Source organism: Anomalospiza imberbis, chromosome 12, assembly GCF_031753505.1.
Source record: "Anomalospiza imberbis isolate Cuckoo-Finch-1a 21T00152 chromosome 12, ASM3175350v1, whole genome shotgun sequence".
NCBI lineage: Eukaryota > Metazoa > Chordata > Aves > Passeriformes > Viduidae > Anomalospiza > Anomalospiza imberbis.
In genome coordinates this window covers 8,305,525-8,317,564 of record NC_089692.1, presented here as the reverse complement: position 1 = coordinate 8,317,564, position 12,040 = coordinate 8,305,525, and the positions used below count along the sequence as shown (strand labels likewise).

Here is a 12,040-nt window from a genome sequence, read left to right as displayed (position 1 = left end):
TTGCTATGGTGCTTGGAGTATTGTTAAATTTTAATTATTAGTAGTTACAAAGCTAATAAATTACAAGAGTACCAAAATCTATTTCAGCCATATTGCTGTGTTTCATTCAGACGCAGTCAGATAATTATAACTAACAATAATTAAAAATTAAAAGTGCTGTAGGCACATACCCATCATGTTGAGTCTGCCTGCCTGAGTGTTCTTTATGGACTGCAAAACCACAAGTTTTATCTGTGATCTGTTTTCACAGTAGGGAAGAGTTTTTACCTATAAGGTCTCTGGTTTTCAATGTGTGTGTTTAAATTCAGAGGAGGAGGAGGAATACGTGGCTGTTTGCAAATTTAGAGTTAGGGATAGGCTCTGATAAGGACCAAAGCTAAGAAGCTCCATTGCAGACTAAGTAGGGCTGGTGCTGGGTCTGCAGCTGCTGGGGTTCCGTGCAGGGGATGCTGGAGGTTTCCTGGGCCTGACATGCACAGAGATTAATGTAAGAGCAAGGGCTGCTCATGCTCACGTACCCCTGTGTGGTTTGTAGGCAGCACCTTGTTCCCTTGCACACAGGCAGGCAGGGGGTGTTTGCTGGGGCTGTGGGAGCAGTAACGGAGTCCAGACCGCGTGGCCTCTTTGTGTGGCCCCCTCTGCTGCCACAAAGGAGGGTGCAGAAATCTTGAATTGCCCTTTATGTGGTGTAGTGCCAGGGTGTAGTGTTTTAATTTGGAAAGATGGTTCTGATCAATATACTGCTGCATCTTCATCCTGTCTGAGGTCTCTTCAGTGAGAGGCACAAAGATCTCTCACCTGAGATGAAGGTATGTCTGGCACTGGAGCAGCATGGCCTGTAACAAAAACCCCTCCTTCATTTCTTAAACATTAGGGCCATTCTGTGGCTGGCCCTGGCTAACAAAGTGCACACAACTTCACATTAACATGTGCAGAAAACCCAGCAGCCGTGCAGAGTGGAGGAAAAAAAGAAGGGAGCCAGGTGAACGGCATCGTTTTAGTCATTAATGCACTTAAGCGCACCCAAGTGTCAACATGTGTGATCAAGTGTAAGGAGGCATGTCGTTCCAATGTGGCAGTGCTGGCACACAGACGGGGCTTCCTCCAGCAGAGATGGCACTTGGATCTGCTGCTCAGGCTGCCCAGCTAAACCCGTTGTTGCCTGTCATCTATGCCCTAGGGCAAGGGTCCAACCAACTTTTGCACAGGCACCATGCCATCCCAGCAGATGGGCAGGAGTGTAAGCCGCCAAGAGACAATGTATATGCATCAATTGTGTTTATTGAAAGCACAATTCCTGGCTGGAAATGTTCAAATGTCTATTTATTTTGAGATAAGATGCCTTTAGTTAATGGGTAGGGAAATGTAGCTTAGCTTTGAATTAATTACTTTATATACCTAACAAAATATAATGCAGACATGAAAATGTAAAATGTGCTGATTATGGGGAGATCTGTTAAAGGTCTGTCGTGACACAGAGTCCCCCCTAAAACTGACTCAGCGTGCCAAGGTGCTGCTTGTTTCTAAGTACCAGAGACCAAATTTTGTAGGTGCTGCACATAATTGTACACACCTCTGGCTCAACACACTGTGAGATGCAAGGAGCTAGCCTTTTACACTGGCAGGTTTTCCTTTGCACACAGGTGTATAAGCTCACCTCCCCTCTTAGTGGTAAAAAACGCTTTTGCTTTTTGGGCAATGAGGGTGATCCATTAATCCAGGCCAAAGCTAGACTAGTTTACACATCTCACTGAAGAGGTTTGTTTTCCATGTGACTAAAAGAGAGGAAAATCATATAATATGCTTTTAAATTTGACAGCATTGTTGCCCACCAGAAAGGTTAAATTATGGAAGCATCCAGAGAGGAGTCTGTATGCACACATTTAAAGGGTGTTCCCTTCCCCTACTTGTTAGCTTTATTCAATTAAGATTTGTTAGTGTTCTTGAAAGATGTGCTTGAAGACCCTTCTGAATATACAATTTGATATTCATAAGGATCCAGGCATACAATATGTAAATAAATAAAGCAGGAATGTTGTACTTCCAGATACATTAATGCATTCCCCTCCTCATGGAAGCAGAGCACACGGGCTGTGTTAAACATCTATCCTGACCGAAAGGAGGAAGCACAGGAGAAGAAATGAGAAATGGATTTTCTTTCAGAAAGACCAGATTGCACTCTCTGGTCTGGCAATAACAATTACTAATGACATTTAGAGAGAAATTAAGGATGAGAAATGCAAGTTGGCATTTCAGCAGTGCCAGTCAGTAACATTGCATCAGAGCTCACAGGAGAGATGAGAAAAAGTTTATGGATGGAAAATTAATTTTGTTATGTCAACAATTAACAAATACCTTTTCTTCATTCTTTACCACACTTATCACAAATTACCACTGTGATAGTATTTAGCAGCTCCTCAGGTGAATGAAAATTTCAGCACTTTGAAATCCTTAATTCTCGAGTCAAAAGCACGTGTTTATGTTTTGCTGTGTTTTCTTGAACAATGAATGACAGAAAGAGGTTCAGACTGACCAGGGAGGGAGAGCATGAGCTCTTGGATGTATATAGCAAGAAAATTCTGTGGATTTTCTCTGCAGATCTCTGTGGTTCTTATAACCATGAATGAATTAAGTTTACCAGCACATTTTCTGATTTTTTTTTTTTTTTTTCCTTTTTTTTCTGTTTTGCAAATTTGGAAAGGCAAGTTTGGATATTGTACCCTGTTCCATTCAGGAAAATTTTTGAAGAAGGCAGACATAAAGCCCTGGATCAGATCTTTTATTCCAAAGTCCTTCACGTGTTCACAAGGTGACATCCCTGTCCCCACAGGAGGGTGGTAGGAAGCCCTGTTTCCTGCTGCTCTTGTAGAGGCTGGAGCACAGGGGCCATAAGCTGTGGGGCTGTGAGCGTGGCCATGGCACAGCTGGCTGTGCAGGAGCAGTGTCCTCAGGGACAGCACAACCGGCCACCCCTGCTTGGCCCTGCCGGGCTGGGTAGCACATGCCTTTGTAAGCAGGGCAGAGTCCTTAAAATGGAAACAGAACGCTTGTGTAACATGTAGACAAATAATTATTTTCCTTTTGTTTTCTCTCTGAAATGTCTTGTCAGAGATTTTCTTTGCTGGTGGGAAGAGATGTCTGATCCCGCTCCTTTGATTTTCCCCTGCTGTAGCAGCTGCTGTGGAGCATAGTTTGGGGTCTGAGCACAGACTAGCTCCATTGCCTCCTGTAAGTGTCGCTAGCATCCAGAGGAACTGACTGTTTTTCAAAGGAAGAGGGATGCTGCACTGGAAAGGGCAGAGTATAAGCATTATTTAAAGAAAACAGTGGAGCTTGATCAGCCTCAGTTTTAAAGCGCTCATCGAGGGTGCTGTACAGCATCCTTTTAAAAGTTCAGTCTCTTCCTTTGCTTGCAAAGACTGAAATGGGGATGCTTGTCCAGACATAACAGTATATGCCTGAGTGTTTTCACAAGAAATGTCTAGATCATTAAATATAATAGGTCTCAGCTGCAGTTTTGATCACTGAAGCATGCACACAATTCATCACAGCAAATTAGGTACGTCTTTGTAACTTATCTTTCTGCAATTTGCTGGCACTTCTAGAGAGCTGAAACTTATATTGGATGTGCTGCAGAAGCCATTTCCGATAAAATATTCTGTGTTTATTGTTGGAGAACAAGGATTCCCTAATAACAAAAACATTGAGCAGTGTATGTTTCTGCTCCTGCATCTTGCAGAACCAGCAATAGTACCAGTAGAGATCCCCAGCCACATTCATTATTTATATATTTCAGTGGATTTCTTGTCTGCAGTAAAAGAGATATAAGCTTCAACATCAGTCTGTGCCAAATTCTATGCTACAGCCCATTCAGAAACCTGAGGCAGCCGTGGTTCTCAATCATTACACAGCCCATTTATCTGATTGGAGTTTTGTCCTCTCTGCCTTGCTGAAATGTTGTGTGCTCTTTAAAAGCTGAGTTTGACCTTTGAAAAGAAAAGGCATTTGCTATTTTAATTTTAGGGTTTTTTTTTTAGAGAGAACCTGAGCCTACTTAAATGGAAATTGGCATTGAAAAGCAGCAGAGTTATTGAAAAGCATTTACTTTATTACTAGAAGAGAACAGACGCTAGTGGACTCAAAAATTACATTTCAATGGACTCATCAGTTTCAGTCACTAGTTAGTCTCTGAACAGATGGATATATTTGTAACAGTTAACATGAATTTATACCCTGGAATTTTACATTTGCCCTCAGAGCACTGCTATCTTAGTTGCTGCCTTAGTTGAAAGGTTTGGATATTTTATTTTTCAGAAAAAAGCTATGTTTGTTTCTAATTGCAAAGATTTCTTACATCACAGAAATCGACTCAGCTTTCAGAAATGTGAATGATATATAGCTTCTATGTAAGGAAAATGTTGTAAAAGAATCCCCAGTACAGCTGCTGCAGAAAAAAATAAACATCTCAGCCTAAACCTAAATAAAACCCTGTGGACTGAGAAAATAATTTTCAATAACCAGATATTTTTAACTCTGTGTGTGAAGATAGTAATCACAGTCACCTGTATTTGCATCTAGGGTCTGCCACAGTCTAATTGCTTGTCTCTTTCCACTCCTGCCCCCCTAAATTTTAAGGCTTCTGGTTAACTGAGCAATGCATTAAGCACTCCATCTCCAAAACAGAAAGAAATACTGCCCTAGCCTCTACCATGTGGCATCTTTAGGTTTCAGGGATTTCGTTTAAATCTGAAATTTATGTCTAGGAGAAATAAATTATTAGATTGTAAAAGCAGCTGGGGAGGGAGTAAATATAGTCTCTTTTGTCCTCTATATCATTTCCCCGGGAAGATAATAAATGTGTGGCAAGCGTCTTGTGTTTCCTCTGTCATACAAATGCTGTGTGTGTGCTGTATTTCAGATGTGAAGCCTAGACTCCAGACAGGAAATCCTGGAGTGATGCTGTACTGCTGTTGCCTACTGCTGGGGTGATGGTGGAGGCCCCATCACTTTTACTGCTTAAAAAGAATTTGAAAAATAATTTCATGGAGAAATTTAAAAGCCCTTTTGTGTAGCTCTGATTTCCAGAGTAAGAGATTTAGGGTGTAATCCTAGGATTTATCTCCTCAGCCAATGAAAGGCAGCAGGAGCAGCAGCCCTGGCTGCTGGAGAGAGCCGAGTATGGGGGTCCTGCCCTGTGACCCCATCCCAAGGGCCAGTTTTCCCAGGGGGATTTTAAAGATCATAAGAGAGATTCTTGTTAATTCCTCCCTGCCTTACCTGTTCTCATTCTTCTGTGAAGTCAGATGCATAGAGCAAGCATGATGAGTGGCCAGAAAAAAATTAGGTCTGAGAACAGCAAAAGGATAAGGAATTGTTAGACAGTCAGTGATCAACTTGCTTTTCTGCACCGGGCTGTGTGTATAGGGTTGTCACTGCTTGCACCTCTATGCTCCTGTCAGGAAGGCTGTCAGTAGTCTCAGTCCAGCCCATCTCAGGGATCTGAAAACAAGCCTGGAACAGCCTTGCTGTTTGCTCCTTCTGTTGTTCCTTCCAGAGAAGTACTAAAAGTATACTAAAAAGTATACTGTTTTTAGACTAATTACGCCTTGCTTTGACATCGTATTTTGAGAGTAGTTTTATATCTCCCTTTGACCAGAGGAGAAAGGAAAACCAATTCAGAATACAGTTTCTTTTCATGTTGTGCCTGTTCTGCTTATGCAAAATGAGAAGGGGATGGGAGTGTTTGGTGCAGGGCTGGATGCACATGTGCAATGACCTGACCTGGGCAGTAACCGCCAGTGGATGGATTGTTAATGTTCCCTTCATGTTTCATGTTAATGGAATAACTTATGAGACACCAAACTGTCTATCCTCAGTGAGGTGACAGGGCTTTGTTGGAAAAATCTAGATGATAGAGTGAGATGGCATGTGCTGATGGGATCAGTGTAGAGACAGCTCATGGCTCTGTGCGGGGTCAGCTTGGGTTCAGCAAGGCTCTGTCACCCCAACTCTGCGTGAGCCAGACCAGATTTGGCAGCAGCAGTCCTGAGCTTATCACTCAGCTGCGCTTGAGCTGATGCACTGTGGAGTGTGTTGTGTCTTCAGTGCCACATCCTGGGCAGGCAGTATGGACACCCAGAGGTCACCTCCATGCAGAGCGTGTCCCCAGAACCCCATTGCCTTTGCTTTGCACCAAGCAGGAATGGCCAAAGCAGTGCCCACACTGTGCCAGCCCTGGAGGAGAGCTCCTGCCTGACCACCCAGCCTCCTCATTTGTTTCTGCTGCACAGTTAAACCTGAATAAATTGCCACGGGCATTGAGGTTTGGCATATCTGTCATCGGTGTGTTACATTATTGTGTCTCCAAAAGGAGCAGCGAGGTTGTTTTAGAACATATTTACTTCTGAAAAATGTGTCCTCCTTTGGGGCCGGCACATGCTCTTAGTCTTTGCATGAAATCAGAATTGTTTGAGATGTGGCATATTGCTGTTTAAAAGGCAGATTTTCCTGAGACAGGTGACACTGTTGTAATGAAGTAGCAATGGCTGGAAAATCCCATTTAACCCAGTTGTTTTGCACACATACCATAGCAATGTTGCCTTGCTGTTTTGTTCTATCTCTTGGAGGAAATGGCTCATGTTGGTGATATTTTGACCCCTCTTTTGCTTACAAGAACAAATTGGGCATGGCTCCTTCACACTCCTAGCTCCTCCAGGGTTAATTCCTTGTGGCAGTGGGTAGTGGGCTAAGCACAGCCCTGTCTGCAGATTTCTGCTGTGCTGGTGGCATCTACACTAATGGGGCAGCATGTAAAGCACTTCTGTAACTATGGCCTTGCTATGTTATAGCAGAGCTACTTGCATTGGAAGATTTTTATTACCCTTTTGAAATTAGAAACCAGCAATAACAACCATTATGTCCAAGGCAACAGGTCACTGACCAGCCGTTTTGTCAGCACGAGCAGTGTGTGGGTGCCACGTGACAGGAATATTTATCTGCCCCTAAGAAAAGTGTATCCATAACACAAGGCAATACAATTTGTCAGATGAGTATTCCATTAGAGGGAATTTTATTTTAGTTGCTGGTTCTTAAAGGAATTAGTGGTTGAAGGGCTGTGGTCCTGCTGCAGGCAGGTGCTGCTTGTGTCAAGTCTGGCTGTCCACACTTGCTTATTTAGCTCAAGGAACTTGGTTCAGCTGCAGCTCCCATCATTCAATGGAGGATGTTGCCTAAATTATGAATGTGAGACCTGCCCCTGTTAATTTGTTTTAAAATTCACCATTAAGACAGAAACCTGTCCTTAATACCAGGAATACCTAGCTAGTGCTGAGGTAAAAAACAGCAAAAAGTAATCAGATGGTGTTCAGTGACCCTTGCCATACCAGAGAACAGCAGAGCAAGTTTTAGGTTCAACTCTCAATTTCCTGGCTTTTGTTGATTTCTATTCCCATGGAAAAATCCCTCAGTGAAGCTTTGCCCTATGCATTTTAACTTCTAAAGGTGCTATGTAAAGTGTTTCGCTCTTGCTCTAAGTACTTTTTGAAAAGACACCATCCTGGTCCTATAATAAAGACCCAATCAGGAAATCATTTGGTGTTTAGAGGAGGCACACCGTGTTCCACAATGATGATTCCAGCCCTCGCAGAAGTGAACAATTAACTGGTTTATGTGATATGATTTACCTTAGACCAAAGGAGGGATTAATGAGATAAGATTTGGATTGGTTTCTAAGAAATCATCAATTTCATGCTTTTGAGAGGAAAACCTAAGAAAGATTCCTGGAAAATGGTTTACCTCTTGAAAATTATTTTGAAACATTACTTCCCTGAGTAGGACCTGTAAGTAGATAGGAAACAGGTCAGCACTGGGGTGTGCATTGGGGTTTTTGGTGTAGTACAGGCAAAGGAGTGACCCTGTGGGCAGGAGATGCTTTCTCTGTTTACTGTAGCTTAGGTTTGAAAACAGACTGGAGGTGAGTGTTTGCATTCTCGAGGACAGCTTTGGAGGGTCACTTCAAAGCTGGGCACAGGGCATTCATGCTGCTGCATGCTGGGTTTGTGACATGTCATGGAGGATCAGGGATGGCTGTGACCCCGAGTGACTGTGGGACCAGCTTCCCAGGAAAACATGGGCTGAGCAAGCCCAGGTTAAAACAGCACCACTGGCAGCAGAGCACTGTGCTGGATCCTGCAAACCATTTTCTGCTCTTGGGATCAGAAATGGCTCACGAATCCAGGCAGGAAGTAACACTGGGGCTAAGGAAGGAGTGAAGGTATTCTAAAAATACTATGGTTTCATGCACTTCTGACAACAGTAATTTGTCCCTCTTACTTTATATTTAGGAAGTGTAAGGTTCTTCCCTTCTTATTTTTGATCTTGTGCATGGTATGCTGGAGACTACAAAGATGTTGATAAATTTGCATTTCTGAGTGAAATTCTCAGGAGCATATGGTCCCTCAGGACAGGTATTATTAGCTCCTTGTTTTCATTGGGTGCCTCAGTGAATCACGGTGTGTTTACAGCTAGTTTCTCTAACAGAAGACTTTGGTTATCTCTTAATAATGTATTCCTCTGTGTTTTTTATTTCCAAAGTGCTGTGGTAAGGAGATTTTCCCAAAGGCTTCAGTTTGCTTTTGTACTTCAGCATTTTACCCAGTGTTTTTGGAAGAAGTCTATAGACATTTTGGTGAGGCATTTAATAGAATACAAGAGGCTATGCCAGGCTTAGGCTGTGCTTGGGGTTCACTTGTAATAGGCTCAACTAGGTTTATTCTGAGTTTTACAGAAGAATAGAGATGGCAGATCTAGAAGAGTGATGATACAAAATTATTAGTCTCAAGTGGAAAGGGTAAAGTGTGTTAGGTGAGTTTTAAAAGTCTGATTAGGACTAAACAGCCTGAATTAGAAGACAAATTCATAAATCAACTAAAAATTTTTAGCGAGTATGAGAAGAAGCTGGCGCTGGGAAAAATAACTCCAAGAAAGGTATTCATATAGAAAGGCAATTTTCCAAACCAGAGTAAGTCAGAAACGCCTGTGGAAATTGAGGAACCGATTCCAAAGGGCAGACGCAGTGTGGTAAGGCGCTGGGGCTGAGGCAGTGCGGCGCTGGGCGCTGCAGCCGGCCCGGGGCTCGGCCGGGCTCCGCGCACCCACACCCGCGCCCGGCGGCTGCGGAGGAGCGCGCCGGCCGCCGAAAATGAGTTATTCAGAAAAAGCAGGCAGCAACTAGGCAGTCACGTGTGGAACGGCTTTCCCCCACCGTAAATGTCAGGAATTCCGAACCTTCCCTCGGACGGCAGATGAAGTGCCGGGTCCCGGTCACCGGAGGAGCCGGGCAGGTTTCTGGGGGGCTGAGGCGGTCCCCCGGGTGAGCAGGCACTGAGGGAGGCTGCTCATCCTCCCCAGTGGGTACAGAAACCCCAGGGGCAGCTCAGCCCTGGCACAGATGAGTGTTTCTGTGTCCCAGTACCAGTGAAAGGCGCATTTACCCCTGGAGTAATCACGTGCGAGCATCAGAGTAACTCAGAAGCCGCTATTTCCATTGGAAACGGACAACTTCGCTTTTCAGCCGACAACAAACCTCCAGGCATATTTTCTTAGACACTCAAAATGATTTTTTTTTTCCTGGTTCAATAACTTGTAAAGGACAGCTTTCTACCTGCATTTGTTGAAGTGCCATCTCAAAGTGTGCTGACACAGGGACTGACTGACGAATGGCAAGTCATCAGATGCTCAGAGATGAAGGAAGCCGTAACACAGGCAGCCATTGCCTTTCACAAAGGATGTGCCACCTTTCGTTTGCCTCTACCTCCATTTCAAGGCACTCTTCAAATAAAGAAGGGACATGTGAACCTGTCTTGCCTGACAATTTTTTTTTTTTTTTTTTATTGCATACCATGATAGCTTGGAGTTCACTCGTTATAAGCATTTTATGTAGTGGGTAAAACACCAAGGGAAAAGAAAGAAGTAATACTGTGCTGCCTGAAAAACTATGATCTAAACATATAAATGTCACTGCATAAGTTACCTGAAACAACTGGAAGGGCAATTAACACCTGGTTTTATGGGAAACATTGGTTACCACTATCAGTTTTAATGAAGTGTATTAACTAAATTGTGTTCTGAGTATTCATTCAGCCCTGTTTATGGCACACTCTTGAGTACATTTACTGTTTGTCAGAAGTGCAAACTAGTGAACATATGAGGCTTTAAGACAGGCCATCTGTTAGTCTTAGACCCTTGGATAATTGTCAAACAGTTCTAAAAATAAGCACATACAAACTGCAAGGGGGTGCAAAGGTGATTTTTCTTTAGAGTCTGATAGCAAAGGGAAAGTAGAAACCAGAAATTAAAATTAAAAATAAACAATTTCACCCTGTAAAACAAGCTTGCTCTTCTTCTTTTTCCACTTTCTCTTTCCTTTCCCAACGTCCTCCTCCTGTGTGTCTTTTTTTAAATTTTTTTTTTCCTCTTGCTCTTCTGGGTCATGGCATCCCTTGAATGCCTCTCCAGTTTAGGATTAGAGCAGCTCCAATTTAAGGCTCACAGCTTTCTGTAGAGAGAATAATCTCCAATGGCTAAAGCAAGGGTCATCTTGTGTCCTCTGCCTAAAGTAATCCCTTTATAAAGTCAAGGCATAAAGATATCTATCTTTGTGGATTGCTGTTAAAGGAAATAGTACCTGTGCACACAAATGTGTGTGCTTATGGATGTGTAATGAGTAATAACAGCTGAGAGATTTATTTTTGGACCAGTTTGAATTCAAAAGATGCAAAACATTGAAAAAAGATTGCTGCAGATGGTATTTCATAAATATTTAGACACTCTAGCTTCTGTTTGTAGCAATTTGGAGGTTTTGTTTTGTCTTTTTTTTTAATATATATGTTCAAATGTGAGACAAACCTTTGCTTCAAGTCAATGCCTGAGTCTGAGGTTTAGTTTTTGTCTGGCAATCTGTGCATTTTGGCAGTCAGTGCAGGCATCACTTCTCTTGTTTCCCAGCCCTGCTCGGTAAAGGGAAAAGGAGAGAGAATGGGGAGGAGGAGACACAGTCCCAGTACTCCCCAGCCATGACCCTGATCTCTGGGCTTAGAATCAGACAGTGCCTGAAGGGGTGATCGAAACCTGAACAGAGGTGGGGAGAGGCAGAAAGAAACTACCTGGGCTCTTACCTGGGTCTGGAGGAACCCCCACACCCTGAGAAAAAAATATTTGGATTAATAGATCACCCAATGGCTACTTACCAGTTTATTTTCATGCTGGCTGATTGTCATATTAATCTATTATCTCCATAATTCTTATTGAAATTATTTGAGGACTGGTTTCTGTTCATTTCAGTGGCCTTTGGAAGGGGAGAGAGGCTTTGTAGCCTTTCATCAGAGTCCCAGTCTCTGTGTAACACTGCAAAAGACATATGAATTTCACCTGAGGGTGGGGGCATCACCAGCCTTGTTAGGCCATTTCTGAACCTTTGTGTAATATACAGTCTTTTAGGGGTATGTGCTCATGCACATAGTGTATTTCTAAATGGCTGATAGAAAATGTCTAAATCCATAACAGATGCATGATGGCACTGTAGACTGGATGTGTTATGGCCCCAAACCATTATCACACCCCTCACAGTTGCATTTTATTTTTTTCACCTGCTCCTGTGTAGTACACCTGTGACTTGTTGGCAGTGAGTGTCGTTGCAGTGTGGGAGAGTCCCAGCTTGACTGCCTGGCTTGGAGCTTTGCTCCATCATGTGCTGCTTTTTGTGTGTGTTTTTTCTCTCGATCTTTATATAGCTTGTAAGAGTTCTTTGAACTGTTGTAAGTGATCATCTTTCAAGCCTGATGCTTTCCTTCTTGACACAGAGCTCTGAAAATGGAGATTGTCATGCCAGTGTTTTCATAATCATGCATGTAAGAAAACAGAGAAATATTCATTGTGGATGTCCTGCAGAAATGGCTTGATCTGCATCCAGAGGGCAGGCAGGGGGTGTCTCCAGGGAAGATCTGGAGAGCAATCAATATCTACATGGACAATAATTAACCAT

The 12,040-nt window shown here is 43.0% G+C and overlaps 1 protein-coding gene across 6 annotated transcripts in view; it reads left to right on the top strand.

Moving 5' to 3' along the window:
• The window catches only part of ZNF423 (zinc finger protein 423), a 265,551-nt gene that overhangs the window by 249,026 nt on the left and 4,485 nt on the right, over positions 1-12,040 (top strand). The window lies entirely within an intron of this gene.